General features: G+C 44.7%; 1 protein-coding gene across 5 annotated transcripts in view; it reads left to right on the top strand.

Moving 5' to 3' along the window:
• Positions 1 to 25,523, top strand: part of HS1BP3 (HCLS1 binding protein 3) — a 57,466-nt gene that overhangs the window by 19,962 nt on the left and 11,981 nt on the right. The window lies entirely within an intron of this gene.

Genomic DNA, 25,523 nt, shown 5'->3' with positions numbered 1-25,523 from the left:
CCCAGCTGGATGGTTCCAGCCACCCAGAGTCCCAGCCACTGCTGAGTGTTGTCTTGGATCTAGACTGTGCTTTCAAAATGTTTCTGCATAGCAATAGGCAGTAACTGAGAGTAACAACCCAGACCCCTCTCTTGGTGTTTCCCATTAAATCATTTCTGGGGGATCATTCACTCTAGATCTAAGCTGGAGTCTCCTACACTAAGTTTGGTCAAATAAGATGAAAAATACTGGAAGCACTATTTTGACTTTCCTCCTGCTATTGTAATCATGTAATTGTGGATGCCCAGATATTTTCCTTTTTACTTGAAGTATTTAATCCTTCAAATCAGAAAAGATTCACCAGAAAAACATTAACTATTACTCTCTTGATAAAATATGCTGAATTACTCAGCATCAAAATTATTCTTTTGTTTAAGGAGAATTTAAAAATTTAAATAACTATTTACAACAAGAAGTTAGATAAAGCAATACTTCCCACAAAATGGTTCTTAGTTTGTATTTTTAAAAAAGCAGCTATCCTTTTTTGGATAGGAAAATGATCTATTGGGTTAGCAAATGCAATGTTATATTTTCCAACTTATAACAAACAGAAGCTGTAAAAAGCTTGCTATGCCAAAACAAGCAAGAAGTTTGCTTTTCTCCTCTGCACAGCTTGACACAGCATTTGAAAATCTTGATTATTTTGGTCTTCTAATGCACTGAAGGATGACAAGACCTGGTATTTAATCCTCATTTAGTTTATTGCTTCCATTCCTTCCAAGTACAGAATTCTTACTGAATCAAAATAACTTCATTTATATAAGAAGTATGGTCTTCACTGGGACAGAGCTGCAACTCTGGTGTTTTTCACTCTAATGCAGTGGCTGGCTATCTATAAAAGACATCTCCATATCTGTTTATTACTGTTTCTGTGATTCTCACATATGCAGTGTTGGGGCAGAAACATGAAAGTAGAAACAAGAATTCTGAAGTGGATTTTTCATTGTCTCTGTTCTCCTGCAACTCATCCTGCTTCCATGGAAGTTGTTTTTAGCTCACATCAATGGAGATCAGATTGTACATCAGCATTGTATTCTGGCTCTGTGCCATCTAGTAAGAGGTGTCTAGGTGAGAGGCCCAAGGCAGGAGCTTAGTGGTCAGTGGATAGGCAGTTCTCAGGGGACATTTTAGGGTGTCTTCTATGCCTGTTAAAATGTTTGGTGCTTGCATGCTTTGGAGAGGGAGCTGAAGCCCCACAGCTTTAGTGCTTCACGTGTGCTTGAAGTTACTTTGGCATGGGAATGAATAAACAGGAGGTGAAGCAGATAGATAAATGTGTTTAGTAGTAAATTGTCCCCTAGTGCCTAGTAAATTCAGGTTAAAAAGGAAAAAAATAATCCATGCTCCTTTCCTCTCTGAAAAACCTTTGGAAAGCAGTAGAGTCAGCACTGAAACAATCCAGTGCATTTTGTGAAGTAGTGGTGTCCAGAGTGCTTTGAGCAGCAGAGCTCCAGCCTAAATTGAATCATGTGTTTGGCATAATCTTACAGGGTTTTTGCTTTCTGGATGAGGATGAAACTGCTCCAGTAGCACAGGCCTCCATATGCTGTCAGCATGCTTCATTTGGTAACAACTTCTCCTGGGCCAGAAGGCTGTGAATTGGATTTGGCCCAGCACTGCTGCTGTGCTGCTGAACCACCCAGTATCCAGTTAAATATCAGGCCTTGGGGGTAAAATGCTAAGCTAGGGCATTTTTTTTTTCTGGTTTTGTATTGCTGGTGTCCATCCAGGTGGAAGCTCATCATGTCTGGTTCCTTTTGCCTGGAAGAGACATCCCAGTGGTGCTGATTGTCTGCCTCGCTTTCAGGGCTGTGTCTGAGCTGCTCTTTGATGTCAGGGGGGCAAACTCACTTGCCAGTTCAGCTCCTCATCTTCTGTGGGCATTAATGATGATCTACAAACATTATGTTTCTTGTTGTATGGTTCTTATGCCTCAAAGCTTTCTCTCTGTGTTAGCGGGGTGATTCTAGGATTCTTACTCTTAACAGGATTTTGCTCCTCTTAACAAGAGGAGGACTTGGGGTTTTGCTCTTTTTCCAAATCAGGAACATGTCAAAAACAATAGATATTTCTGATTAAGTTTTCATCTTTTAACATGCCTCCTCCTTTATATTTTTTTTTTTTACCCCAGAAGCCAGGTTCTTCCTGGAGTAAAAGGTGCTCAATATTAACTTATATTTGTGGGATGCAGTGGTGTTGAAATTCATTGAAGCATGTTTTCTTCTCTTCACCCTCTGCCTTTCTTGATAGTTTGGAGTACTGATATTCCAGTGTATTGTCAGCAATTACTCTGGAAGTTTTCCTGGACATTTGTAGAAATCTTTTCAGCCTTGGACAGAATATACAGGTCCTGTAGGAAAAATCACTCCTAATACAGAGTAAGGCTGTCCTTTGATATCAGCTGTGCATAAGGGAATGAATTATAGTATTCTCACTTTTGTAGCAGTGGCACACTTATAGCTCTATTTCACTCTTCTTAGCACTTTAGGTATGCAGTGACTTGTAAGTCATTGTAAAGCTCTCATAGCATTTTTAAAGGTGTATCTCTTGGGTTTGGGGTTTTTTTTAATTTTTTTTCTCTTGAGCCAAAATCACTATAATATTCCTTTGTTAAAATGTTTTATTTCCCTGATAAGCAGGAAATCAGATACATAATTAACTTCCCATTGTAGGGACAATATTAGGTATATTGACTTAGCTTTGTCACCACTCTTTGTCACTCTTCTTTAAATCCATAGAGCTCACCATTTGCAGATACATATTTTTAAATCCTTAGTAGGCTACCATGGTGCTTTGGTATTGGAGTTTTTAAAGGTGCAGTATTTTTAAAAAATGTTTTAAAGGATTTTCCTCGTAAATTGCAAAATAATATCATGTGGCTAGTCTCAGTTGCAGGGAGTTCTCCAACTGGCATGCCTTTAGGAATGAAAGAAACACGAGCAATGAATCTGAAATAGGCCAATACCTCTGAAGGACAAGGCCTGGAAGAGAAGCACAAGTTGGATGAACTATTCACCTGAACTTGATGGTACTGTTGAAAATTCTGCAATGGAAGAAGGTGTGATATGCCAGTGGTTTGAGGGCAGGTTGGCAGGGAGTGAGGGGAGCTGTGTGCAGCAGGATCCAGAGCAGCAGCAGTGCTCAGCCAGGGCTGACTGGGCAGTGTCTGGCTGTGGCTGTACCATGACATTCTCTGTCCTCTCTGTGAGGTTGGCTGTGTCCAGAATGCAAGTGCCTGCTGGCCTGGGCTGCCTCCTGGGCTGTGATTGGGATGCTTTGAGAGAAGGCAGGTTGTCCCAAGCCAGGGTGTACCAGGGGCTGTTCTGTGCTTGAATTGTTGAACTGAGCTCCTGTGCTCAGGCCCAGGCTGTGAGGGAATTACTCAAAAAATCAATATGGCCCCTCTTCTTCTACCCACAGAGCTTTCTGCCTGCTGCCATCTTTGCTCCACTCTGCCCTCAAGCTACCCTAGGGTTTGGCTTTCTGTAGAGAGGTCAGGCATCCAGTTTGGATGCTTAATCCAGGCAAGATCAAGTTCACATTTCCAGGTATTCTTCTTAAAGCTAGTTTAAAACACATCAGAGTAACTGAATTGGGTTTTGTGTTCTTCCTCTGTGGGTGAAATACAGAGTTCCACTGTTTATATTTTGAAACCAAGAGCTTTAGCATCCCTCTCCTCCCACTTTGTAGTCAAAACAACTGAATTTAGTACTTGTATTCTGTTCATTCCAAAAAACCTCAGAAGCAGCTGATTAAAATGACTGTGAACCAGCTCCTCTGAACAAAGCAGCAGCAATTCTGCAAAAGAAGCGTGGCTGCCTTGTGAGTTAAAACATGCAGCAGCCCTTTCAGTGCATGCATTTCTTCAGCTGCAATTACCTCCTGAGGTAATATTTGTTCACCACTTTGGGAGAACCCACCTTTTCCTGAGCTTTTTTTTCCTGTCTTCATCAGCTCTCTGCAGCCCTTGTAGGAGCCTCTCCTCCACACAGGGTTCCTCCCTTCCGTCCTTTTTCCTTTACCTCCCTAAATCTTTCAGTCACAGCATGTATTTCCCCAGGCATAGGTTTTTCCTGGCAAACTGCACAGAGGTAAGTATTCCCTAGGCAAGAGTTCTTCTGTCTCATCATGGCTCCCGAAGAGTTTCTGTCTTGACTTTGTGCCTTTACTATTGTTTCAGAGGATTTCCTTATGACTTCTCCTCATCCAAATTTGTGCCTCTCCTGAGGAATACAGACACGTGGGTAGGTGGGAGCTTTGCATCTGTTGTGTTTAAACAAAGATACAGCTGAGTCCTGACAATAGTTAGGAAGGGATGGGGCTGGTGAGGGCTGACCTTTTGGGTGTCTTCTGCCAGGGGTTTTCTAAGTCTTTGTAGCTGGTTGTTGCTGGGGTCAAGCCCAAGCCCCTCCAGTGCTAGAGGTTTGCTGTTGCTGGGTTAGTTGGTAAGGAGATTATTAAGGCACTCAGTGCTTTTCCTGGCTGCAGATGAAGCAGGTGATGGCTTGGAGCAGCAGATTGGCAGGGAATGAGCAGCCAGGAGCCAGCCCTGGCCTTGCCAGAGCCTGTAGAGCCAGGCAGGCTGCAGGAGGAGGGTGGGTTGGCACACAAGCCAGCAGTTGTTTCTGGGTTGCATCCTACACCTTTGTGTTTCCCAGCCCCTTAGTGGCAGTGAGGCTACAGCTTGACTCCTGAGTTGTTGATCCCAGTGCTCCCTTTCCTCTCCTCTTCCCTGTTGTGGCAGAAGAGCTGAGAACATCCTCAGCCTGCTGTCTTTGGGGAAGAAAAGAGTGGCAACATTTGATCTTGCTTCCTCTGCCAGAAACCTTGGGCAGCTGAGAGTGGCTGATGGAGAGGCAGAAATCAGTTTAAGGGGAATCCTGCATTCAGCATCTTTCTAAGTGGTTTTATTGATGGAGTGCCCAGAGCTGTAATAGGTAAGGGCAGTGTTCTTGCTCATGGATTTTCCCCTCCAAGGAAGAAAATTTCTGCAGGCTGGAGTGGTGTTGCAGCACAGCTGCTGTCTGCTGGACAGATGGTCTGGAGCAAACTTGTCAAAATGTGTGTTCAGCTGCTGTGCCTTCTGGTCCTTGGCTGGCAGGGTTGTATTGCTGCCACTCCTCAGGCATCCTGCTCCTCAGCCACTCACAAATTCACAGCTGCCCTTTGGGCCAGCCAGGTACGTGTTTGTTTCCCCTCTGAATCCAGTAGGATTTATACACAGCATAAAAACAACTTGTCTGTTTGTCCTGGTCAGCTAAAAGAGAGTGAAGGTGTCCAAAGATCAAAGAGTGAAGATACAGGTTATTTTTTTCTTTAACAAAATTCAGATAGTCAAAACAATGAATGGGAAAATAGAGCTTTGTTTTCCTAGCAGTGTCTGTATCTGTGCTCACAGCTGTGAGGCCTTCAGAAATTTAAACAGGCAGATCTCTATTTTCTGTCAGTTGTTGAGTCACAAGCTTAGGTTGCAAGGCATGCTTGACCATCACTTTGCCAAGTGACACAAGTATTTGTCACAATTCCAATCCAGCTGCTGTCAGATTGGCAACTCACCACATCCCAGTAAACAACCCTGTTGGTCTTCTACTGACAAATGAAATTTTTCTGAAAACCAAAGATAATGAGTCTGGTATAGTGTTCTTCTTCATCAAAGAGAGAAGGAGAAAAGGGAGCAAAAATTCTGTATTACCTACCCAGTTAGAGGATAAGCCTGGTCTCAGCCTTTTTTAGGGGCAACCTTGGATTGTTTTAACCGAGTGTCTAGGGAGTAAAGCAGGTTGTCAGGAGTGCTCTCCTTGCAGGAATTCCGTCCCTCCAGTTTATCTCCTGAATATTTTTGGTTTTTTCGATGCTTTAAGAGTGGTGTTTCCTATGCAGAGGGCTTTCCTTTCTTTTCTGCCACCAATCCCATCTCCTGGGAACAGCTTCCAATGTGTTTCCTTACTGAAAATCTTACTGTGCCCCCACAAATGGGAGGTTGAGGGAGATTGAAAGAAAACATTGGGAAATGAAACCATGTTTAGCTGCTGGATCTCACAGAATCATCTATATTCATTCTGTTTAAAGTCTTCTGAGTGGCAGAAACCTGTTCTCTTGAGATAACTCTACCAAGGCTTCTGTGGCTCCAAGTGGTGGAACTGAGACCTTTTCCTAACTGTACTTCCCAGCCAGGGAAATCAGGTTGGATGTGTGAAGAACTTGACCCTCTTCTCTCATGGCTTTTCTTTGGGAGGGAAGACTGAATGGAATTATGCTCAGGAAAACTGAGATTTTTGGCTACTCCTGGGACTTGTAGGTGACATATATTCTATCCATAAGCACTCCTTCAGGAGAGTGTGCTGCACAGGTGGTTGCTGCTCTGTCTGCACCTGGCAGTCAGACAGAACTGTACCTTGGGATCAGAGCTAGGGCACTCACACTGCCAGAGGTATGGGAGTGCATACACAAGCCACAGCTCTAAAGTTGGCTGCTCTGTGTTTTCTTTTCTTTTGGAAATAGTCATTTCCCTGACCTAAGGAAAAGTTGTGAGTCCTCCCTGTGCCAGCATTGTCCTTATCTGCATTCATATTTCCCTGTCTAGTGTTGGATTTTTGGTCCCATGAGATTATGCAGTCATTATTTCCCCAGGTTTTTAAGCAATTGCCTGGCTTAAAGTTCAGTGATGAGTTTCTGTCATGACTGGCTTGAGTGATTCCAGTACATCCACAGCTGGAACATGAGAATCCTCTGGGAAAGAGTTTAAGTAATTATTTTAATGTGCTTCATTTTCTTTCTGATTAGAACACTGAATATACTTTAATGGGTTTTATAAATAGTTAATTTGTGTTTATGCCATCATCCTAAGCCCAAAAGGCTGAAAATAGCTCTCTAGTCTGTGTAGTGTTACAGCTGTGTACCATCCAGTGGTGTTTCCAAGCAGAACACAAATGAGACTTCACCTGGGGTAAAATGCAGCAAGGACTTAATTGCTTCATGCAACACTGCATTGCAGTACCATAAATGAAGAACACTTAATTCAACTGGAAATGCAGAGAGAATTGCACCCATGTAAATGCAAATACCCAGCTTGGAATTTGACCAGATTGCTAAAGTATATTGTCTCCTTTTAATAAAGATTTCACAGGATTTTTAACAGACCTGGTTCATTGTTTACAATGTACTAAAGGAATAAAACTTAATGTGCACTTTTCTGTATACAGAACTGTAGAGTGGAATGAAATGCCATTGCCACTGGCTGGTACCAGCTTTCAAATAACTCCCACGGTCCTCTAAGTGAACTCCTGGCTTTTGGTTTCCCCCTCCTGTTTGGCAGGACGTGCAGGCATTTGTAGCAGAGCTAGGCAGCACTGAAGGTGTGCAGGAGCTGCTGTGAGCATATCCAGCAAGCCCTCACTTAACTGAGAAAGAGAGGAGCAGGAGATCCTTTAGAGAGGCTACAGCATAAATTTGTGACTGCACAGAATCACAGAATCAAAAGTGTCTTTTTTTTTTTTTTTTACTTCTCCTTTGGAAGAGGATTGAACATGATGTAATTGGGCAGATTTAAGCATGTTTTGTTTCATGGACTTTACAATAATAGGATGACTCAAGTCCTTAATTAGAATAAAAAAGCATTACCTCATCGATGAGCCTGCTCCTTTCACCAAGGCAGGGGAAATCTTTAATCAACAGATGCAGGGAACTGCTCATAGATGAGACAGACTGCTAATGAGGGATGGATTCAGAGCTGCCCTACTGCTTTGCTGTGCACTGAAGAAGCTGTCTGTGGGGTGAATGTGGGCTCAGTTTAAGTTGAGACGGGAGACTTGTTTTTCCTTTCATCTGATGCTGTTAGGTTCCTAATTCAGCAGACTTAATAAAACCATTGTTCATTTTCCCCATGGACCTGCTGCAGACATTTCTGTCTTCATTTCAAAGGATCAAAGAATCAGCTTTTGAAAAACCATTTTTGAAAGCAATCTGTAAAACTTTGCCAAAAATGCATGATTTAGCTATATAACTATAGGTTGGTACTAATTAACACACCTGGGGATCACATCTTTTACTGCTGCCCCTTGCAGCATTTGGCCAGGTCTGGAATCATCTGAAGTGTCAATTAAAAAGGAATGGCCCTAAGGACAGATGCATCTGGGACTCAGCAGCTCTTCATTCTGCACTAGAATTTCTTGGGCCACATCACAGTACTTAAAAATTAGATTTCTCCATTATCCCTTTAGTAAAAAGAATAAAACTGATTTTATAGATCTGCCTGGGGAAAACTTTGCCTTTGCACAGAAATATGGCATTCAGATAGTTGTTAATGACATTGTTGTTGAAGCAAAATAAATGCTTTCCATTACCTTCTGTACATTTTGGGTAAGAGTCAAACCCTTTCTTTCCATATTACCTGCTATGCCCAGTCATGTCCAGATCATAGAGGAAGTAAAATTCGTTATCAAAGTGAAATACACAGCTGTGGTAGGTGGTTTGACTGTGGCTAAACTAGTAAATAAAAGCAGTCAGGAACTGTAGTGTTGCTTTTGCCAGCTAGAATAAAGTAGCTTCTGTCCAACAGTTGAATCCTTCCGCTCCTCAGAGCAAGCTGGCCATGTCCAAAACAGGAAAGGCCCTTAGCTTGTGCTGATCCCTAAGCTTTGTGCAGCCATCATTTGGGTAAGCGATAATTGGCCTGGGCCAAATTCATGCTGGAGAGCATGCTAAAAGCTCACAGGGCAGTTACTGTACACCATTATCCCAGCCCATGCACTCACCACATTTATTTGCTGTTGTTGGCCTTTTGTTGCCCTCAGGGCAGCCTGAGGAGTGTGCATGTTTAGGAATGAAGATTGGAGTTGTTGGGGCCCTGTAAGGAGGTGCATGCAGTACTGAGTGTATGCCTGGCACCTGGGGATGCTCCCTGCCATAACCCCCAGCAAGGATGGGTCTGGCTGCTGGCTCCTCTCAGCTGGCACTCTCTTGGGTGGTGGCACAGCTCAGGAGCTAGCCTGGAGCTGGACAGGTGCAGCCTGCCTCTTTGGGGCTGTAACAGAGGTCAGCCCCTGTGGGTGTGAGCTGTGGTGTATCACATGGCTTGGAAAAGGTCTTGATTGTGATTTTCACTAGTATAGGTGATTTTCTGAGGTCTGCTCTCTGAACCACAATTTTCTGTAATAACTGCTCTTTATTTGTCACAATACAAAAATGGATTGGAGTGGCTTGAATGGAAAACTTCGAAGCTTCTCTGGTCTTTGCTTTATTGCTTTTTGTCTGTAGTAGCATCTGAGGTGTACTTGATGGCATCATCAAACACAAAACAGTGTCGTGCCCTCAAAACCATCTTACAGAATCACTGGGTTGGAAGAGATCTTCAAGATCATTGGCTCCAACCCATGCCCTACACCTCAACTAACCATGGCACTGAGTGCCACATCCAGTCTTTTTTTAAACACATCCAGGGATGGTGACTCCACCACCTCCCTGGGAAGACCATTCCAGAACTTTATAACTCTTTCAGTAAAAACTTTTTCCTAATATCCAAGCTCTGTTTCCCTAAATGCAACTTAAAACTGCGTCCTCTTGTTCTGTCAATAAGTGCCTGGAGAAAGAGACCAACCCCACCTGACTACAACCACCTTTCAGGAAGCTGTAGAGAGTGATACGGTCACCCCTGAGTCTCCTTTTCCCCAGGCTGAACACCCCCAGTTGTTCCTCACAGGGTTTGTGTTCCCAGCCCCTCTCCAGCCTCGTTGCCTCCTCTGGATGCGTTCGAGTGTCTCAATGTCCTTCCCAAACTGAGGGCACAGAACTGGACACAGCACTCAAGGTGTGGCCTCACCAGTGCTGGGTACAGGGGAAGGATGAGCTCCCTGCTCCTGATGGCCACACTGCTCCTGATCCTGGCCAGGAGCCATTGGCCTTCTTGGCCACCATGGCACTGCTGGCTCATGTTCAGGCGGCTGTCACCAGCACCCCCAGGTCCCTTTCTGCCTGAGCACTGTCCAGCCACACCATCCCCAGCCTATAACTTTGGGTTATCATGGCCAAAATGCAGGACTTGGCACTTGTATTTATTAAAGTTGATCCTGTTGGACTCTGCCCATCCATCCAACCATTCCAGGTCTCTCTACAGAGCCCTCCCACCTTCCAACAGATGAATACATGATCCCAGCTTAGTGTCTTCTGCAAATTTACTAATGAAAGACTCAATCCCCTCATCCATGTCATCAATGAAGATATTAAACAGAGCTGGTCCCAGCACAGACCCTTGAGGGACACCTCTGGTGACTGGCCACCAGCTGGATGCAGCACCATTCACCATCACCCTCTGGCCCGGCCATGCAGCCACTTCCTAACCCAGCACAGAGAGCTCCTGTCCAGGCCGTGGGCTGCAGCTTTTCCAGATGTGCTGTGGGAGACAGTGTCAAAGGCCTTGCTAAAGTCCAGGTACACAACACCAACACCCCTTCCCATATCCAGCAGACAGGTCTGATGGTCATAAAAGGAGACCAGGTTGGTCAAACCCAACCTGCCCCTCCTAAACCCCTGCTGGCTGGGTCTGCTACCTCAGCCATCCTGTAAGTGCTGCATGATGACACTCAGTATAAACTGTTCCATCACCTTACCAGGCACTGAGGTCAGGCTAACTGGCCTATAATTACCAGGATCCTCCTTCCCACCCTTTCTGTGAACAGGCATCACATTGGGCAGTTTCCAGTTATCTGGAACCTCACCAGTGAGCCAGGACTGCTGGTAAATGATGGAAAGCAGCTTCACAAGCTCATCTGCCAGCTCCCTCATCACCCTGGGATGGATTCCATCTGGTCCCATAGATTTATCAACATCCAAGCAGCTCAGCAGTTCTCTGACTGCCTCCTCCTGGATAACATTATGCTTCCTGACACCATCTACCATCCCAGGAGGACAGCTCTCCTGAGGACAAGCCATCTTCCCACTAAAAACTGAGACAAAGAAGGTGTTAAGCACTTCCACCTTCTTTTCATCTGCAGTTACTAAGTTCCCTCCCACATCCAGTAGAGAACAAAGGTTGGTCTCACCCTTCCTTTTGCCATTAATATATTTGTAAAAACATCTTCTGTTATCCTTTACAAAAGTTGCTAAATTAAGTTCAAACTGAGCTTTGACCTCCCTATTTTTTTTCCTACATGCTCTAGCAACTCCCTTAAATACCTCCTGAGAGACCTGACCCTCCTTCTAAAGATGATGCACCTTTTTTGTTCCTAAGTTCCTCCAAAACCTCATTGCCCATCCAGACTGGACATTTGCCTTGTTGACTCATCTTTTGGCACACAGGGACAGCCTATTCCTGTGCCCTCAAGAGCTCTGTTTTGAAGCTCGTCCACTTTTCCTGAACTCCTTTGTTTTTAAGGGCTGCTTCCCAAGGAACTCTCTGAATAAATCTCCTAAATAGGGTAAAGTCAGCCCTCCAGAAGTCCAATGTAAAAGTCTTATTGATGTTCCTCCTGATTTCACCAAATATCAAGAACTCTTTAATTTCATGATCACTCTGCCCCAAGCAGCCCCCAACCACCACATCTCCCACCAACCCATCTCTATTTGCAAACAACAGATCTAACATAGTCCCTCCCCTGGTGGGCTCACTCACGTGAGCTGTGACAAAAAGTCGTCCTCCACACACTCTAAGAACTTCCTGGACTGCCTCTTTTCTGCTGTGTTAAGTTCCCAGCAGATGTCTGGTAGGTTAAAGTCACCTACAAGACCAAGGGCTGGTGATCCTGAAACCTTCAGCTGCTTGTAGAATAAGTTGTCCACTTCTTCTTCGTGGTTGGGTGGGTGCTAACAGACTCCCAGTATCAGCCAGTATAAGGTGTCAGCCTTGTTGGCCTTCCCCTTAATTCTTACCCACAGGCATTCAACATTAGTTTCAATACCCATGGCATCAAAAGCCTCCCTAATATAAAGGGCCACCCCTCCACCTCTTCTTGCTTTCCTGTCTCTCCTGAAGAACTTGTAGCCATCCAGTGCAGCACTCCAGCCATGTGAGTCGTTCCACCACGTTTCCCTGATGGCAATTACATCACAGCTCTGCAGCTGCACCATGGCCTCCAGCTCATCTCATTTGTTGCCCAAGCTGCGTGCATTGGTATACATGCACCTCAGCTGGGCTGCTGATTTCACCCCTAACTCAGGCTTACCACCCTTGGGCCTGCTTCCAGACAGCCCAGCTGCATCCCCCTCTCCCTTCAAACCTAGTTTAAAGCCCTCTCCATGAGTTCCACCTGTTCATGAGCTAAAATCCTTCTGCCCTTAACAGAGAGAAGGGGCCCATCCAGTTCCAGCAGACCAGGTGCTGTAGAAGTGGCCCCATGATCAAAGAACCCAAAATTCTGCTGATGACACCAACCCTTGGGCCACTTGCTGAGAATGTGGCCTCTCCTATTCATTTCATCATTTTTCTCTGCCACTAAAGGGACTAAGCAAAACACTGTCTGTGCTCCTGCCCTGTCAACCACTTGACCCAGTGCCCTAAAGTCCATTTTAATTGCCCTGGCACTCCTCTTTTCAGTCTCATCACTGCCAGCCTGGAGGATCAGCAGTGGGTAATAATCAGAGGGCTGAATGAGCCCAGGGAGTCTCTCAGTGATAACCTGTACCTGGGCCCCAGGGTGGCTGCTCTCTGTGGGATGGATCATGGGGCCCTCTGTTCCCCTCAGAAGGGAGTCACCCACCATGATTACCCTTCTTTTCTTTTTAATGTTAGAGGAGGTGATCTGTCTGACAGATGAAGCATAATTGGGAGGCTCACTGGGCAGATCATTTTCTTCTACATCATCTGGCTGACCCTCTAGATTCAGGCCCCCATACTTATTCTGAAGTGGCACCTCAATAGGTGATGGGGGCTGGGAGGAATTTTTATTACCTCCCTGAGTAGGGACCCATTTCCACTCCCCTGGTGGATACCAGGTGTCCTCCTGTTGCCTGACAGTGGGAGGCATGGGAGTCCTCTGACTCCTGGTGGGCCTCCCTAAAGGATGGAAGGGCAGAACCCCACCAGTCCATTTCCTTTCACTTTCCCTGATACTCCTTAGTCTTTCACCTTCCTCCCTAAGCTTGACCACCATCAAAAAGAGATTGTTCACCTGTTCACACTGCAGTCAGGCTTCTGCAATGCCCCTTGGTACCACTGATAGCTCAAACACTCTGCACAGGAAGGGGTCTGGACAGATCCTTTTTGGAGGGTTCTGTTTGGCTACAAAAACTTTCACTAATTGCAGTTTTTGATCATGTAAAAGCCATTACTAGCAAAAAAACTCAAAACCAACCAATGAAAACACAACAAACAAACTGCAAACCCCACTAGCAGGAGGAAACCTGCAGCCCTGCCTGTGCAGAGCCCTCTTTCAGTCACCGCGCTGCTGGCCAGAGGAAAGCTGTGCCCTATGCCTCCATGGCTAACTAGAACTCACTACATTATCCAGACCTGTTTGCAGCAGACATCTCGTTTTTCATCTGTGTGATGGGTTCTCTGCTGTCATTGTGTATTAACAGTCTTGTCCTGGAAACTCATTCCTGAATCATCCTTTTTTCTCCTCTTGGCTATAAGTGACAAAGCCATGGCCCCAGCTGTAATATGGAAAAAAACAAATGTGTTCTCAAGAGACTCCTGAGGGTTAACCCTCACTTCATCCCTCAGGGGCTGTTACACCAAACCCTGACCTCACTGGAGTTGTTTTTGTTTGTTCAGCGATGCTGCCAAGAGAAAAGGGCAGTGCCACACAATGCAGGATGCTGGAACAGGAAGGAGAAGCACATGGTCTAGAACTGTGCACCAAAGTCTCAGGAGAATTAGTTTCAATTTTTCATTTCAAAGACATCCTGTTTAGGCTGCAGATACCTCACTTGTGGTTTTCCAAACCAGATTTCATTCCTGATGTGTAAAGGGACAATGCTGGCATGTCCTGACATGCAGGAGTGCAATGACACTGAATTCAGAAAGGCTGTGAGGTATTTTGGGGCTATCCAAATATTGTGGTTTGTTGTCAGTAAACATTGGTTTAGCTACCCTTGGGAGGTGGTGCTGGGGATGTTACCCAGCCCATTGTATCCCTTACTCTCTTGGAAGAGCTTCCTTGGTCTGCCAGTCCTTTTCCAGCTGCTGGCAGCCCAGCATCATTGCTCACAGGAGGGATGCTGCCATGGTGCTGTTCTGTGTTGCTGGTGGATATTATGAAAGACACTGAGGTGTCCTTAGCCCTATAGCTGAATGGACAACATAGCAGAGGACAGCAGTCTCCTTTCTGCTCTCTGCTTATCAGTTCTTCCTTGAAGGGGCTGGTACCCAGGGCCCCTCACAAAGACCCTTTCTAGAAGGTTGTTGTCATTATTGTGCAAGAGTTCTATTGTCAGTACATTGCAAGGGTTCCATATTGCCAGAGTTCCATACCTCCTTGATGTTTCTTGTAGGCAGCTCCTCCAGGCACTGACTCTTCCTTGCCCTCCAGCAGCCACTGACTCCAGTTCCCCTCAGCCAACCAATCCACTCTTTTATCACACTCTGCTGACTGGCTGCAGCTGCGGCCTGTTAGCATCAGGCCTGCTCCTAATCCTTAGTAATTGGCTCAGCTGCAACTCTTTAGGGGGTAAGATTACTTTCTATAGCACCTTCATTTACCCATACTGTATCCCCCTACAGAAGGTGACAGGGACATCAGGCTCCCCTCCATATACAGTCCTGTTGCAGTATCACACCAGCCTTTGTTCCTTCAAACACCCCTGTGTGCCTTTGTTCTGTGCCCAAAGCATGTCATTAGCACCAGTTCAAGCTATGACTTTGCAGAGCTCTAGCACAACCCTCATGTCATTTCAAGCACTTTGAATTTAAAAACAGTTGCAGAATAAACAGTAATTCCAGAATGCCACAGAGAGCAAGGGAAAACCAAAGCCAAGTGTTTCAAAGTATGTATCCAGTCCTGCACCAGCCCTCTTGTTCAGCACGGTAGGTGTGTGTGCTGCCTCCTGTGCTCATGGCACCTCTGCTGTGGAATTCAGTATCAAAATCTTTCCAAAGCCACTCCATCACTGCTCCCCTCAGCTGTGCGTGGAAGAGAAATTATAATGACAGAACTCATGGGGTGAGGTAAGGACAGGGTGAGATTATTCACCAGTGACTGTCACAGGCAAAACAGGCTCTACTTGGGGAAATGAACTGAATTTATTACCAGACAAATCAGAGCAGGACAATGAGAAATAAAATTGAATTATAAAATGCCTTCCCCTCACCCCTCCCATCCTGAACTCAGCTTCACTCCTGCTTTTCTCTGCCTCCCTACCAGCAGTGCAGGGGATGGGGAATGGGGGCTGGGGTCACTTCATCACACGTTGTCTCTGCTGTTCCTTCTCCTCAGGGGGAGGACTCCTCACATTCTTCTCCCTTGGGGTCACAAGCCCTGCCAGCAAACCTGCTCCAGCATGGGCTCCTCTGTCCATGGGCCACAGGTCCTGCCAGGAGCCTGCTCCAGTGGGGTCTCCACAAGGTCACAGCCTCCTTCTGGCATCCCTCTGATCTGGGTTGGGATCCTCCACAGGCTGCAGGTGGATCTCTGCACCCCCATGGGCTGCAGGGGCACAGCTGCCTCACCAGGGGCTGCAGGGGAACCTCTGCTCTGGCACTGGAGCCTCTTCTCTGCCTTCTGCACTGCCCTGGGCATCTGCAGGACAGTTTCTCTCTCATTCTCATTCTCTCTTGGCTGCAGTTGCAGAATAGCTTTTCCCCCTTATCTATGCCATCACAGAGGCACTACCACCGTGGCTGATGGCCTTGGCCTTGGCCACTGAGCCATCCCTGTAGGAGCTGGCTGGCATTGGCTCTGTCAGACATGGGGAAGCTTCCAGCAGTTTCTCACAGAAGCCACCCCTGTAGCCCCTGCCAGCTACCTTGCCATGCAAACCCAGCACAGGTACCAATGTCCCTTCTTGGAAGAGCAAAGGAAGATGAAGAGAGACAGGAGTGAGGCCAGGAGCTGGGTGGGCAGCATGAAGGGGCTGGCTGCAGGAAGAAGTCAGGCCTGTGAATCAGCATTTTGACCATATCTGATGTCAAAATGTAACTCTGTGGTGTTCTCTGTCCTTGCTGTGTGGCATGTGAAATGTCTGCTGTAGCACTTTCTGCTTATGGATCCAAATCCTGAAGTGCCCTGGGTCTGTGTTTTCTGTCTGTAATGATCATTCTTCCTCCAACACTGCCATAGCCACTGTAACACGAGGGAGTAAAAGCTCAAAACATTGTGCAGTTATTTGTAATTGCTACTCCCCTGCTCTCATCAGCATCATTTCAGCACTTTTCCAGCCCTCCCTTTTACTGACAGAGATCAGTGATACAATTTGTGTTCCCACTCTGTGTTCAACCAAAGATCCTCCTTTACCAAACCTCAGGTAATTTCTCACATCTCCAACTTACTAGATGGTACAAGATTCTTCACAGGGTAGAGCTTTAATGTTCTTTGCATGAGTTGAGGATTTGTGAGTCAGCAAACTGACCCAAAGGATCAAGTTAGCTCACAGGTGAATGATCAGTAGCTAAACCTGGCTCACACTTTGAGTGACCAGTAGCTAAGCCTGGAAAGAGCTCTCCTTGGCTGTTGGAGCTCTATGTTTGCTGTTTTTTGTCCCCACACAAGCCTGAGATCTCATGTCATCTGGGATAAGAGAGCCTGAGATGTTTATCAGCATTTCTACCCACAGTAGATGTTTATCTCATTTCTACCCACATTTCACAGTGGGTAGAAATGTTCCCTGATCCATTTTTCCTGCTGCACCCTTCAGCACAGGAACTTTCAGGGTTTAATACAGCCATCTCAAGGGGCAGGAGCAGATCATCAGGTGGCTGAGCAGGAGTGGGGTTTGCAGGGAGTCACTTGTGTGGATCTACAGGCTCGAGTTGTTTGTGTCAAGTGATAATCTTCTGGGGATGTGAGATGCTAGCTGGAGGCCTGAGATCATCTATCTGCCAGCTCTGAAGAGTGCTGTGGGAATACCAAGTGTCCTCTGGCTGGGCTGAGCTCAGAGATTTTTTTTGCCAGTAGGAGGGGAGTGAATTTTGTTAAGATTTTGGAATATTGTCGTGGCTGCCAAATAACACCAGCACTGAGTTGGATCACATGCATGAGCAGAGCACTTGTGAAGACTGCTCACTTCTTCTTTCAGTCACGTGCTGTGGCTGCTGGCACTGAGCAGGTTCCAGTGATTCAGTGCCTGGCCCCACTGTGCTCCCCAAAGGGTTTGTGGTGCTTCCCCACTGGAGCCCCGTCCAGCCTGACAGCCAGCTGCTGGCACACTGAGCTCAGTGCCAGCCCCTGGAATTACTGACCTTGCAAAAACTTCTCTGCTGAGGAATCAAGCCTAGTAAGCAATAAAATCATAAATAGGAATCCGATTTAAAAAATGTAAGAATTTAGTCGGCTGTTTTTTACTTACAGCAGAAAGCAGCTCCTGGGCAGCTGTGGCTGCAGAGCCTCAGTCTCTGGCTTAGGAGGGAGGGATTGTGTCTGGGGTGCTCCCTAGTGTGACTGTTCCTGCAGTCTGACCTCCAGCAGTGTCTGCAACATCACAAGTGGAATTGCTTCATGCAATAGGTATATCCATGGCCTAGGCAATATTTCACCCAGAGCAATTTTATCTTACCTCTGATTAAAAAAAAAAAAATCATCACAAGAAACCTATAGGCAGGAAAGCAGTGTTCTCTTTTCATGGAAGCTGTGTTGGTGTCATGATCAGCAGGAGAGGCAGCAGCCAGAGCAACAGCAGTGCCACTTAGCTCTGACAATGTCTCACTGTGTCCTTCTCTCTTGTAGCTCCTCTGGAGCCATCTCTGAGTTGTGGTGATAGGTCTGCTTTACCCATGGCACAGCCAGGAGGAAAAAGTGACCTCTGTGAACAGCAAGATGTGGGGGGGGGAAGGCAGTGGGGAGCCAGGCTCAGCCCCATCATCCCTCCTGGAGTTGATGCAAATCCTGCTTGGCCTTGCTGGAATCTGCTCACTGCTTTGGTAACTGGAGCTTCTCCTGAGCTCTTTAGATGTGCTGTGGCAGGTATGTCAGACAAAGTGTTACACTCGAGGTTTTCTGTAGGCTGGGGGTTGGTCTGTGCAGGTACCAAGCAAGGAAAAGGAAAGGTACCCTTCAGACTGAGTTTTATATGGAGTGTCTGGGATTAGAGGCCAGAAGTTTTTTATGCAAACATCCTCTATCCTATTTGAAACTTTTCTGTTCACAGACAGAAAAATTAAGAGTTGAGTCTGCAGTCTGGGCTCTTGTGCCCCCTATGCTGTAGGATGTGATGAGGAGGGAATTCAGGTGAGGCAGCAGCAAAGTGGAAATTACCTCCTCCTGAGGAGCACAGTGTGAGTCCAGGGGGCTGGACTGCATTCTATTGTGAGGAGGTAAAGATTAAACAACCCCAAATTAAAACTTTATTAAGAAGATGTAGCAGTTGCAAACAGGCTGCCTGTCCTTGGAAGCAAACAGTTGCTGATGAGACCTTGCCAAGGCCTGTAGTGAGATGACACTTTATAAAACTTCAGGTGTTAAGCTGAAAAAGGGTAGGTTTAGGTGAGATATAAGCACAATAAAGGTGGTGAGACACTGGCCCAGAGAACTGTGGATGCCCCACCCCTGGAAATGTGCAAGGCCAGGTTGGATGGGGCTCTGAGCAGCCTGATGGCATGTATCCATGTACACTGCAGGGGAGTTGGAATAGGTGATGTTAATGTCCCTTCCAACCCAAGCCATTTTGTGACTCAGCTGTTCCATGAGGTGTGAGTGCCCAACACATCTGAAAATGAGGTATCAGCTATTCACATGTTCAGTGCTTTTTCAGGGAACAGATCTAACAAGAAGCTACAGTAGTGTGTTCATGTCAGGAGGGGAGCAGGTTTCACCATTTCAGTGTAGAAGAAACATCACCTCTCCAAAATGGTCGCTATTTGCATTTGTCACTTATAGCTGCTACTTGTAAGAATTCTCAACATGACATTGCATACTTTTAGTACCTTTAACTCCTTTTTTGTGAGACCTTCTTTTTAAGTGTTTGCTCCCAAATCTGTTGAGAGTGTGGCAGAAAACATGCTTACTAGCAAGTTTTTTTCTCACGCTGTTTCAGCTTGGGTGACTTGGATTGTGAAGCTTCTCAGGATGTTTGTGAAGAATGTCTCATAAAGGGATGATATTGGGAGGTTGATTTCATTACAGTGGTCAAATTTTAATTCTTGTGGCAGATTTTATTGCTGAGGTATACTGCATATAGACATCACTTTACAGGCAACACAGTACTTACTCAAGAATTTGTTCGTTTTGGAGCCACAGACCTGCAGCAATCATTAATTAATGTAAGAGAATGGATTTTTTTTTTCTAAGAGTGCAATTTTTATAGGGTTGAAAGAAAGTTTCCTGAGAAGTAGCTCCTGAAATGTAACTGTTCCTGAAAGTAACTCCTTTAGCTTTAATTTTACCTTAAAGGAAATAAACCAAGGGATAATGTCTTGCAGAATTTTTTAAGTGCAAACTGTTCTCCCTCATTTTATTTCTTGATGAAGCTTTGTTTCTTCAGAAGGATTTTGCGTTTATTTAAGATTTGACATGACTTTCGCCTTTTATTGAAAATTGACTAGTAAATGTTGTTTATTTTTAGGGACTAGCAGTTACAGCTAGTTATCATTTGTGATCAGCCTCAGCCTCTCCCCTTTCTCTTGTTTTGGCTGCTGTTACCTCTGCTTAGTTCTATCTTTTTTTTTTTTTCCCTTTCCTTTTCTCATCTGCATTTTCCCACTTTCTGAGTAAAGTTTCTTGTTTTTCCTTCAGTTACTGCCTGGGGTCTTTTTCAGAAGTGTAATTTGACCAATGATAATAATCTTTAGGGTTAAAGCAGAAAAAGAAGAGTCCAGAACAGAGGTCTGGAGAGTAAGAGGTACATGATGTGAAGAAGGGAGTTCAAGAAGACAAGGAGGCCTTATTGTCAGTCTGGAGGGTAAGGCAGCACTGCAGATTCTGCAGGTGGAGCAGGAAAATGTCTGATACTGGCCAAAAACATTGGGAAAATGAGGAGGAGGGATGAAAAGGGGGAAAAGGATGGAATTGGGCAGAAATTGTAAAGGCTGGACATAAGGAAAAAAAAGGTGCACCAGAAGAGGGAAGCAGAGCAAAAATCAACGCTTCTCTCCTTTTATCAATTTAAAATCAAGTTCTGCCAGACATACAGATAGAGAATCAAGGGCATGATAAAAGCTGATGTGCACCAAGCCCTGATTCCCTCCTCATCATCATTTTTGCCTTGTAGCTCTTTTACTCATTCATAGACAGACATAATATTCTCGTGTCCTTGTCTTGCCAAAGAGTGTTGTGGTTTTATCCCCTCTTGCTTGTGGCATCTGAGTGTCCAAGTTAATGCAGAGATAGCTCAGGATCTCCACAGAGAAGCAGATTCCTGCAGTGGTGCAGTGAGATCACTGTCTGCAGGATCCAGAGGAGAGAAACTTCCCTTGTCCTGCTCCTGCTTTAGAAAGAATTGGTGGGAACTTTCAGGATTGCTGTGTCACACTTGGGGTAAGATACCATTATTAATCAAGGCTGTAGGTTGATGAAAAGAAGATAACATGACTCTGAACAGATTTTAGTAATGAATGCTCTTTTAATTACCAACTGGTTATATCTGATAATCTGCCTTTCTATAATTTTACTGAGCATCAAGGCAATGCTCACTGGGCCATGCTTATGTTTGACTTTTTAAACTTTTCTGATTTCTAAAATAGCTTTATTTTTAGCCCCGTGTAACTTCCCTGGAGTTCTACGCTGTGTTGAGTAATTAGATCCAGGGTGCAGAAAATGCCTGACCAATTTTTTCCAAAACATCTTAGTTCATGTTATCTGGTATTGCATATCTGAAAATGTTCATCATTAGCATGAGTATTAGGATAATAAAAATTTCACTGCTGTCAGAAACCCTGGAAGTACCATTTTGCTGCTTTGCAGATGAAACCCAAAATACTAATGAGTATTTTTGGCTTTTTCACATCATTATTGACAACTTTATTATGCTTCTCTTGTTCAGGACCACTGTGGTTTAATTTAGTCATGATTATGTTTTGAAACTTGTGTTTTGTTGTTCCTTAACTTGTTTCAGCAATTCTTACACTCTTTAGTCTAGAAAATCAGAGGAAAATTATAAAGAAATTTCCTTTATGGTAATTTGCCTGCTTTGCAATCTAGTCTCTAACCCTAGTTCCCTTGCCAGGCTTATGAGTGCTCAAGTGTTTTATTAGTTATTTAGTTGAAAACATTTTAGGAAATGTTTCTCTATTATGATTATTGCTAATGAGCTGTGTTCTAAACAAAAGTTGTCCATCTGTGGTCTTCTCATCTGCTTTCAAATTACATTGGAAAAGGATATAATCAGAAAACTTGAGGACAGATTATAAACACGGCTTGCCTTTGTATAGGAAGAACAGATACTCTTGAGTTCTGAGCCCTTCAGAAAAATCTTTCCACACAAGCAGGTCCCTGGATGGGAGCTGAACTTGAAAACCTGTTCCTTCAGGATTTCTTTCCATCTGTTGCTCTGCTGGAACAATATAATCCAAGGCTGACCTAATCTCAGAGCAGCAGCAGACAAACTTTGCAACTGGATACTCTTGTTCCAAATGATATCTAATTGCAGATTTATTCCATCAATTACACATTATCTTACTTTGGGTCATGCCAAAGCCATTTAAAATCCTGTAAATTAGCATGATGTCCACAAAAAAAAAGTATCCCTGCAGCCAGCACTTGTGGTGGCAGCTTAATGCTTAGGAGTGAGGTTGTGTGAGCTGATGGGCTTTGAGTTTCTGTTGGGCATCCCTTGGCCAGAGCAATTGAGAATGACCCCTTTTGTCCTGCCTGTTATTATCAGGCAGCTCTGGAAAACGAGCACTGTTGAGTGAAAAGAAAGCAGCAGATGACATTTTGTTTTCTGCACAAACTAGTGTATAGGATCTTTGTTTTTCAGACGTGGTTTTCAAGAAGATGTGCAAATATTGCTGCTATTCTGGCTGTAGCTCTTTTGTTCAAGCCTGAACATAGATCTGTGGGAAGTGAGGATGTCCATTTATATTAGTGAGCTCTTCCCTTGTAAAATTCCATGGATGCCTAATGTAGAAGTATTTATATTCTGAATAAGCCTTTTTTTTTTTAATATTACTGTAGCACTCCTTTTCTGAAGCATAATTTTACTTCTGTAAAAAAGACATGATGATATTTTCAGAATAATAACACCTGCAGACTTTTGCCTGTGTGCTGAGATTACTCTTGCTCTTGATTACAACTCTCACTGTTTTAATCCAGCAGTGAGCACAGGGCAGGGACTCCTCTGTATAGAGCACAGAGGACACACTGTGATTTAAACCAGTGTTACCCAGCATTGGATCTGCAGTTCCAGTGTTTCACAAACAGCTGTCACACACAGGTCTGGAAATCTTCTGACTTTGAAGTGTCTTAGTCATCCTCATTGCTGTTTTCCACAGCTGACCAGAAAGCTCTTGTGCATTGCTGCTGTGCCAGGGAGACCTGGAGGCTGCCAGATGAGTGACCTACATTGTGTCAGTAAACAGTAGCAGGAGAACTGTGCTCACAAAGTGAGTGGGGTTTGAAAGTGTCTGCATACAGGGTTTTGTTGACATTTTCATGGGTGATTTGAGGATCACATGGGAGGCAGGATTCTCAGCTGGACTTCCAAGTGTTCCAACAGCCTGACTAGGTGGATTCATGTACTCTAATTTCTGATCATCCAGTTTTGGTCCATGTCAGTTAGACGGCCAGTCTTTATGTACAGTCACTTAGCAGGCTCCTTTTTAGAGAAGGAGACAGGAGTGTTATTTGAGTTATTCTCACAGTGTAGACATCAGTAGGCTCAACTGGGTAAATAGTTTCTGCTGAACAAAGGATCACGTCATCTTTAGGGCTGGTTTGGTTTTTGTTAAGGTTTAAAAGTCACTAGAGTGATGCTCCAAAAGTTCACTTGTTTCATAAATGAGTAAATAGCAGTAACACAGGTCATCTGCCAGCTGGATGCTGGTAATTTCAAAATGTCAGATGCCAAGGTTGTGAGCGTGATGTATGAAGAAGGTGCTAATGAAGTGCAGGGTTTGAATACTTTGGAAGACTTAATGTTCCTTCATTTCTGTCTTCTCTAAAGACTCTACATTCCTGCACAAGTTTACTGCACCCTGGTACATCATGATCATGGAATTAGCTGTTCTTGCAGCTTCTCCTCTGCATGCCTGCCAGCTTGGGGCTTCACAATCAGCTTGGCTCCAGCACAGTCCCTGGGCCCTGCTTATGGGGAGGTAGCACCAATATACAGAGAGGGCATGGGTGGGCAGGCAGATGCAGCCTCAGGCCAGCTGCAGAACCTCAGACAGTCTCCTAAACTTCCCACACCCCCTTCTCATCTGTTAACCTCTGCTCAGCACTGCAGTCTGGACTGGCACAGCTAAATACAGAACCGTGGGAATCCTGTTTCCCACTTAGGGACTGACCTCAGCAGTGGCCCTGTATGGATATGCTGGAATTACTTGGCAGTCCAACAGTGGCTTCCTTAGAAGGGCAGTGAGGGGAAACAACTTGGAGGCAGAAAAACAATTTCCTCCTGTTCCTACCGGTACCAGTCAAGCCCAGTGGGTCTGGCCCTGTGCTGCCAGTGGAGTCCCCTGGCCAAACAGAAAGTGAGTCCGTGTCAGTGGGCTGGTTTGGTGGCCAGACCGCATAAAAGGTCATTACCAGTACATTTCACTTCCATTATTTCTGTTTTACATGCTGTTCTGTATGATGCTCTTTATGATTCTCTTCCCTTTCTTTGGTGCTTCCCGCTATTCTGGTATTGTTTACTGCAAAAACTTGAGCTAATTAATAATAAATTCCTTGCTAACTTCACTGGGGTGGAGACCTGTTGCTTGGCAAAGTACTGGCTCCTGTATATAATTACGTGTGCCATGATGGTCTCTTGGGCATCAGGAAAGCTGTTGTAACTCCAAATGGACAAGAGGTCTTGTCAAAGACTTTTGGCATTCTGTAGGTTGGCAAGGCCTCACCTATATTGTCTTTCACCTCTCAAAGAATACTTTGTGAGGCGTGAATTATGCAAATAAAGGTTGCTTCTTCCATAGTAGATTGGATTTATTTGTGTTTGCTAAATCTTTTTAATGGGTTTTTCAGCTCTGAATGACTCTGTCCTACTGTTTTTCCAGTTTTGTTGTTTGCTTTACCTTTACCTTTAATACTTAGCGTCATTTGAGTGATAGATCCCTTACTACAGTTGATAAAGCAATGAATTTGAGTTTGTGTAGGTATCCTGGGTGAAAGCTGCCTGTATGTTATAACTTTAGATTTTGACAGGTTTTGGAAGAAGGGTCTTCTGCAAATGCTTCAGTTTGAAGCAGTTCCTTGGAGCCATGCTTTCAAAAGTAGCTCAGATTCAGAAGTTACTTGAGGCATATCCCTAATGAATATGAATACCAAAAAAAAAATCATTAAAGTTCTTGCTGCTTTAAAATGAAAGTTTTTGTTATGAATAGTAGTTGTTGACACCTGCAGATACCTTTAGAGTATCAAATAGGGTATATTTCCAAATAAAGCAATATTTAGGTTCTGCATGATGCTTGGTCTTAGGCTGCATTTGCCACAAAGTGGTGGCAGCAAGGTAATACCATCTGTGAGTTCCAGTTTGTTGATAATAAACTTGTGAAAATAACTGGAAGTAACTAGGCTCTGCTTTTGTGTGCAGCTGTAATTGGAAGAGGATTTTACAAGACTCTTTAATGTAGTTGGAATGTGTGTGTAATCTTTTGACCTTGTTCTTAGTTTTTGATGAGTATGGCATGTTAAGTGCTGATAATTGGGTTTGCTCTAGGCTGAAACCTGACCTGCTCTCTGCAGAGAAGATCAGATCTTCTACTGGAAGGGGCACTCAAAGGGGCTACCTAAGAAATTGCAATGCCAGTGAAGATCTCTGAAATATGGCAATTACTTTGGAAGGGCATCTTGTCCTAGGGACTGCTTCTCTTTCAGCCTAGTTTGAATTGGACTTTTCACCCAAAGGTTATTGTCCTCTAAATTTTCTTTTCTGTACCATCTGGTTTGCCTCATGACTCAAGCTCAATTATTGTGAGAGCTGCCTTGTAGCCTCAGCTGGTGGAATGTCAGTCCTGGGTACGAGAGCAAGAGGCAGGGGCTTTTCCCTTTGCTCTTGGAAGGGGAGTCAACTCTCTTTGTTTAAGCCATGTGCAAATGAGGGGAGTGTCTAATACCTTTGTGAAAGGAGCATGCAGCAATCATAAACAGCAGCAGGAGTGGCAAGGAAATGGAGCCAAATGGATTTTTTGAAACTTGTCCACAGGGATCAGTGCAATGGACCAACCTGCACTTTGTATTTCAAGCCATCCTTTTCTGTCTGTCTCAAACAGTGTTGATGGATCTTTCTTATTTTAAGCCTTCTGTGTG

Source organism: Melospiza melodia, chromosome 3 (assembly GCF_035770615.1).
Source record: "Melospiza melodia melodia isolate bMelMel2 chromosome 3, bMelMel2.pri, whole genome shotgun sequence".
NCBI classification, from domain to species: Eukaryota; Metazoa; Chordata; class Aves; order Passeriformes; family Passerellidae; genus Melospiza; species Melospiza melodia.
Note: the sequence above shows the minus strand (reverse complement) of the source record. Positions and strands in the feature narration are given on the sequence as shown.